The 6725-nt window shown below is 36.1% G+C and overlaps 1 long non-coding RNA gene across 1 annotated transcript; it reads right to left on the bottom strand.

Moving 5' to 3' along the window:
* Positions 1-4543: 4543 nt before the first annotated feature.
* LOC135933847 (uncharacterized) lies at positions 4544-5290 on the bottom strand. The gene is made up of 3 exons (XR_010573955.1): positions 5108-5290; positions 4780-4938; positions 4544-4621 (listed from the first exon to the last, which is right to left on the bottom strand). It is a non-coding gene; the product is annotated as an uncharacterized LOC135933847 (long non-coding RNA).
* Positions 5291-6725: the final 1435 nt, after the last annotated feature.

Consider the following 6725-nt stretch of genomic DNA (forward strand, 5'->3'; position numbering starts at 1 on the left):
TACTTGTCACATTTATTACCTTCTTAAATACATTGCTTAACTGTTACATACAAACTGTTATCAACAGAGTATGTGTCATAAGCTGCAACATCAATTTCCTGTCCAGGTTTTAGCAACGTCCATTCACTATCAACTCTAACACTGTATGAATGAAAATGGTTGTCATATAACAGAGGAATGAGAATTTTTCCACAAAAGACCCACATTGTGTCAATATTAAATATGTACTTAATTTGCCAGAACAGAGGAATCTTCTCTGAATGCAGTACATCAATGACAAACACATCTCTTACACAGTATTTGACACTGTTCACAATTACTTCCGACACACGCTGGAAAGCTTTCTTAGCACTATCAACTTTAGAAAAGCCACAATAGACTGTCAGTGCTTGTTGCAGTTCCAGTGGTAATGACAAAAATGGTGTAGTCACACTTTTTCCAAAAACATTTTCAAATTCACCAAGTAAACTTTTGTTAGAAAACTCCCAGCACTGTCTGAACTGATGTCTGTTGCTCAAAGTTGTAGCAATGTTCATAAAATTTCTACAATTGCGGGACAACGTTTTGAAATACTGGTGCTTACTTTCAAATCTCATACACCATAACAAACGTAGAGGGCCGAACATTTCAATAAGTCTTGCATAGTGGATTAAATAATGACACTTTGGTGTAATTACATCCCCAAATACACTTTTCAGTTTTGTGAGAAACTCATGGACAAGCAACTTCAACAATAAAATATTCTCTTTTCGCACTTTTTTAGCCATTACAATCTCTGTTATTTCACGACATAGAAGAAAAACATGCCAATATTTACAATTAGGTGGCACACGGTCTGCCATCAGAAATGGCAGCAATCTGAACAGGCACCACTTTTGAGATGCTGATCCAACAATACCAACACTCTGAAGTCTCTCTGATAACTGTACTGGTTTGTTTGTTTTGTCATTCTGACCAATGGGCAGTTTTTGCAATTCTTCATTGATCTCTCTAATTGTAATATGCTTCTCAGTGTGGGCTTTACAAATCACTAGTTTCATAACTAGAGGAACTACACCTTCCAACAGATCATGCATTACATCAGGTGGTAAAGCTTGCGTAACACTGAAATAACTCAGTCTGTCAAAAGGACATGAACTATTTACACCATATATTGTTTTATCATCCGGAAATTCTTGGATTCGTGCAAGATGATACTGGTGAACCTCTGAAGTTCTTAAAACAAAGCTTTCTTCCTCAAAGGATTGTTTCATATCTTCATAAGAAGCCATGCAATACCGACAAATTCTACCAGTGTTAAATGACATAGAAAAACCACCAATCATGTGAGCTGATAAATTATCACAAGATAAAGTTGCAAGAGCAGCATGAATAGTGTGTTCAGTTTTATCAATGGTAAAAGTAAAGCCATCAGTGGAAAGTTTTTCCAAATCATCAAGCAAAGGTTTAAGGATAACATGCCAACCACACCGCTTAACGAAAGAATAGCGTACCAATAACGCTAGATGAATGTGTCTCTGCTGAGAAGTGTACCTTTTGTCCAAATTGCCTACAGTGTAATAAAATGCACTAAGTTTGTGTTTGGATCGTTTAGATCCTAGGGGATTAAGTACTTCAAATTCATCCTCATAAAAATGGAGTCGCAGTGCATTTGGGTTATCCTTGAAGAATTGATGATGTCTGAAGATTTCTCCATCAGAGTAATCTGTTAGAAATTCATCAGTTTCCGAATTGCCATTTGAAAAAATCTTGTATGTCTTCATGAGAAAGATAATTTTTTAGCACCTTATCAACAGGCACATATGAATACGAGCCAACTGTATGACCCACAGAGTCTCTTAATTTGCAATGAACAGGCTCTGTCATGTTGAGCTTTGATTTGCAATGTTCTTTGACCAAATAAGGAGATCGAATAGCTGTTGAAGCCTTCTCAAAAAATTCATTTGAATGCAGGACATTTTTAAGCTCTGGACACAAAGATACGTCAAGACCCATTTTTTCTAAATGATATGCTATAAAAGCATCGTAGTTCTCCTTGAAAAAACACATCAGAAAATTTACGTCTTCCACAATTTCTTCTTGAACTGAGACTGGTAAAGAATTTTTCTCTCTGCACTTAAGAATGAACTTGAAAAGATTGTCTCTGAAATTTATCAAAAATTCATCCCAGGATGGAGGGGTTTCAATATTTTCAGTTATGTCATTTGCAAATTCATTTGGGTGTGGACTGACTACCTCCTGCTCATTTTCATCTAAGTCTTTATGGGGACACAACACCTGTTCTCTGTGTTTCCTATACACATGTCGTCTGAAAGATTCATATTTTTTGAAGGAAGAACAGCAGTCACTGAGTCCACAAGTTATATCAAAATTGGCGTCATGGGAATGAATAAGTCCTATGTGCTGAATAAGCTTTGTCAAACTAAAGGTTCTTCTGCCACATTTGGAGCACTGATATGGCTGAGGCATGGTGGTCAATACAGAAGATTTATTTGTCTGGTGACTGTGATTGGCAGAGGCCGGTCCTCACCCTCATCTATTTTCACAATGTACTTTTGGAGAAAAATCAGGGTGTTCTTCAGATGTTTTGGGTAAGCAAGGTTGAAGACAAAATACAAGCAGAAAGAAGAGATGATTCCTTCGAAAATACACGAGGTTCTGCACACTTCACTGCCATCCAACTTCACAATGTTTGGAGCGCTTCTGGAGAACACTGGTTTCCAGTCTTCATGAAGTAGCTGAACAGTTGGATAGGGGGTTTTAGGATGAACCTTTGAAGTCAAAAGAGAAGGTAGAGGAAAGCAATATCTTAGTCTCTTAACAAAAGATACATTTGTTTTCCTTTTATATAGACTAAATATTTTTATACACACACCTCTCCAAGTATGACAAAGAGATCCAGTTTCTCCTTGAAGATGTATGGCAGGAATAAAAGTGCAGCCCTTGTGTCAAGATCTGCCAAAAAAACCAAACCAAACAAAACAAAAAAAAACCAAGATCATGCATTTTATTTGGCATTTCCAGTTACCTATAAAAATTATATAAAATGGAAGCCTTGGAAGTTTAAAAAAAAAAGCAAATACCTGGTAGGTCATCAGTGAGAGCCTCCTCTCTTGCATCAAGGTAGAGCTGGTAGAGCGGGGTTTTCCCTCGTGTAATGTCAATCACCTTTGCTGCGACACATGAGAGCCCTTCACGAAATCGCTGGCTTACATTACCCGTTGTTGGTTGGATCCACCCGAGTTCGTTGCACAGCTACAAGTAAAAAATTCATTTTCAGTACAAAATAACAGTGTATGAAAATGAAATAATCTAAAGTTGATATTAATTATGTATGGTGCTGCATAATTATTTTTTTTATAGAATTTAACAACAATACTGTAAGAAGTTACATGAACATACAAAAAAAGGAAAGAGGGACAGATGAAGAAAGCAAGGTCAAGGGCAAATAAAATTTACTACTATAAACATGTTAAATGTGACAGCTATTTCCAAGTTCAATTCAGCTTTCTGACTTACACCAGTAGGCATCCCTAAGAAGGGGTACTTCTTCAACACATCCTCCACAGGCATACCATCTGCAATTTCTTTTTGGCGCCAAGCAAACGTTTGCTGCATACGGTTATGAACCACCATGGTATCTGGTTGCATCTTCTGATATTGGCACTGTAAAATCTTTAAGTGGGCGTCTATGGATAATAAATCCTCTCCTTGGACGCATGGTCCCTTGAAAGAAAGCAAGAGTGAGAAGAGAAAGTCAAAACAGATTAGAAACATAAGACTAAATATACAATTAGAGCTGACACAATCTGTGCATCACAAAGAACTTGTATCGGTTAAAGTTAACCGATACCAGGAACCAATATTTAAAATATGGAAACTCTGAAATAATTTCACATAAAATCTTAATTGTTAACTTGAAATTTTAGTTTTGGAGTCATATTTAAAATGTTTGTTTTTTTTTTTTTTTCCCCCCAATCTAGTTCACCCTCTTTCCAATTAATAATTTTTTGTGAGGTAGAAGTATTAGCACTGGTACTTCGTATTAGCAAGTGCTCTAATCCAAGTATTGGTATTGTTTTGGTTTGAAAAAAGGGGTACAGTTGCATCCCTAATCCTTAGTTTTAGATGTAATAACAGATGCAAGAACACTTTATAGCTCAAGATGTCCCTCACACCAACCTGACAAACATTTCTCTGACTTGTTCGTTGACATTTATTAGGCTGCCCTCTCCTCGTAGAACTAAACTTCTCCTTACAACGCCTCACTGCCTCACTGTCGACTAGTGGTGCCCGCTCTGATTTGAATTTACGTCTCAAAGACATATGCCATGTGTGCTTGTTGAACAGAAACATAAGTTACTGTAAAAACAATCTACATAAGATACACCCAACAAAGAATCAGTAAACATACTTCATACAAACCTACTGAGAGGCTACAGATTGTCTTACTAACAAAACAAGATCGAAAAAAGCTTCACTTTTACTTTGTAATCTTGAAGGAACCTTATGCAAATTTTAAATTTAACTTACATAACCATTTCCCTCACGATCCTTGAGGAAAGGATACTTCATTACCAGCGTCTTCACAGCTTGCACATATTCAGAATTTGTGGGATACCTGTAATATCAGAAGAAACATAAGTGTTAGAGCAACTGCTGACAAACAAACTTTATCAAGTGTCAGTTATTGTTTCTTAGTAATGTAGCGTTTATTTTCAATATGACAGATTCAGCTTTTTCTAAAGCAACAAGCTAACATTACCCTGATTAACTTACATAGTATACTGTGCCACAGCTTCATATAGAACTCTGATTATTGTGTGTCTGTCCCTTGGATTTTTATGGCACGGTTCTTTGTTGTCCAGTTTTAGTTGCAGATTTTTGGGAAATCTTGGAATTTCAAAAGAGGCTGGCAGTCTCAAAGTATTTTCATTGCTGTGAAAACAGTTAAGTATTTGTTTTTATTGCATGAATTGATGTATAAAACACTACAGTAACAATACATATGGTAGAAACAATGATCATATTAACTAAATCCTAAAAGTGCATAACGGTCAACATGTATGCCTCAGACATACTAACTTCATTATAAATAAGAAAATACCTTATTAAAGTTGACGAAGTAGATGGTTGCCAGTCTTCTGGAGAGACAGTCTGTAGAGTCAGCGTCACTGAAGATTCCTTCATCCTTGACACAAATTGGTTGAATTTAACCTGCTTTTTGAAGGATCCTTGGAAAAGGTATGCAACCATAGTCTCAGTAAGACCGCAGTCAACTGTGTCACCATCAACCTCATTGTCTGCAAGATAAATGGTAGTACAAACTCTAAATTCCATGTAAGGATATTTATCACCACATTTTTACATGGGTAAAAACCGTATATCACACACATTAAAACCTTTTGTACAACTTCTTTCAGTTCAAAGAAATATTCATTAAAAAAATCAGTAAATTAAATAAAATAAACCAAATTTTTAGAGTGAATCCTCTCGATATGCAAAGTTTTCATTTTTAAATTTAGATGTTTGTTTGGGACTACTGGACACACGAGAGCAGAGTCTGCTGTAATTTGTTAATATTCACTACTAAGGTGACTCCTTTCTCCAGATTTCCGACAGTTTCTGCCGTCTGTTCTTTCAGACCGATTACTTATAGCGATTACACCCGCAGGACCTATTACAAGCTCAGATTACATGCTGAAAAAGTTCCCACATTGCTTAAAACGCGACTATCAAACCCCAGTTGCGACACCCTTGTTATATTTTAAACAAGTGCGGCGTCAAGATATTTCCTTTAAACGTTATATTCAGCCGGCCATGTGTGTTGATGGCCTTGGAATGGATGTAAAAATGTGATTTTATTAAACCATTAATACACTAATGGCAAACTGCATTCAGCTTCCAGGGAATCAAATTTCGCGCCGTTCCGCTGCGCAGGGGTTACCGAACCCCTGTGGGGTGGCGAACCACATATATAAGTCCAAACTTAAAAAAATACTATGTGTACACATTTTTCATTTTTCAGAACTGTGATCTCAACTTTACACATGAAACGTTTGTAAAAACGTTTGTAAAAATACATAATTTGAGCTAAGACAGTGCCGAAACTAGCTAAATTGCTAATATACTTTAAGCTAGGCTAAACCAATAATTAGTAATTACGCTACATTTTTCTTTAAATAAAACTTACCTCTGAAACGCTGAGCTTCAGCTTCGGTGACATCTAAGCCCCACTCTTGTATTTTTGTTAAGAGTTCCTCGGTTGAAAGTGAACAGAGGACACCAGGACTTGCAAGTTCGTAATCCATCTCCGTCCTTTGACAAAACAAAATGGCATCTGCTGCATTTACAGAAAGTTCTAGAATCCACCAGCTAGTCGTTGAGTTTCTTCTTCTACTTTTTGTTTGATGTTGTGAGGATGGGCTCAACTCGCACTCCGAGTTCAATAAGGGTGCTTTTTTGCAATTCATCCAAATAGTTATACTTTAAAAAAACACTCTCTTAAAAAAATGTTAAAATGTTTTTCTTTCAAATAAATTTATTGTTCTTAAAGCAGCTTAAAAATAAGGGGGTTCAGGAAATACAAAAACAACAACAGCAATGAAAATAATAAAAAATAAAATAAAAACACTAAAATATATGCTTAAATCAATACAGTTGCAAATAAATTACTGTCAAAAGGAATTAAAAAAAAACTAATCAAAAAGAGCTTAATCAACCTG

The sequence above is a fragment of the Pelmatolapia mariae genome, linkage group LG16_19 (genome assembly GCF_036321145.2).
Source record: "Pelmatolapia mariae isolate MD_Pm_ZW linkage group LG16_19, Pm_UMD_F_2, whole genome shotgun sequence".
Lineage (NCBI taxonomy): Eukaryota > Metazoa > Chordata > Actinopteri > Cichliformes > Cichlidae > Pelmatolapia > Pelmatolapia mariae.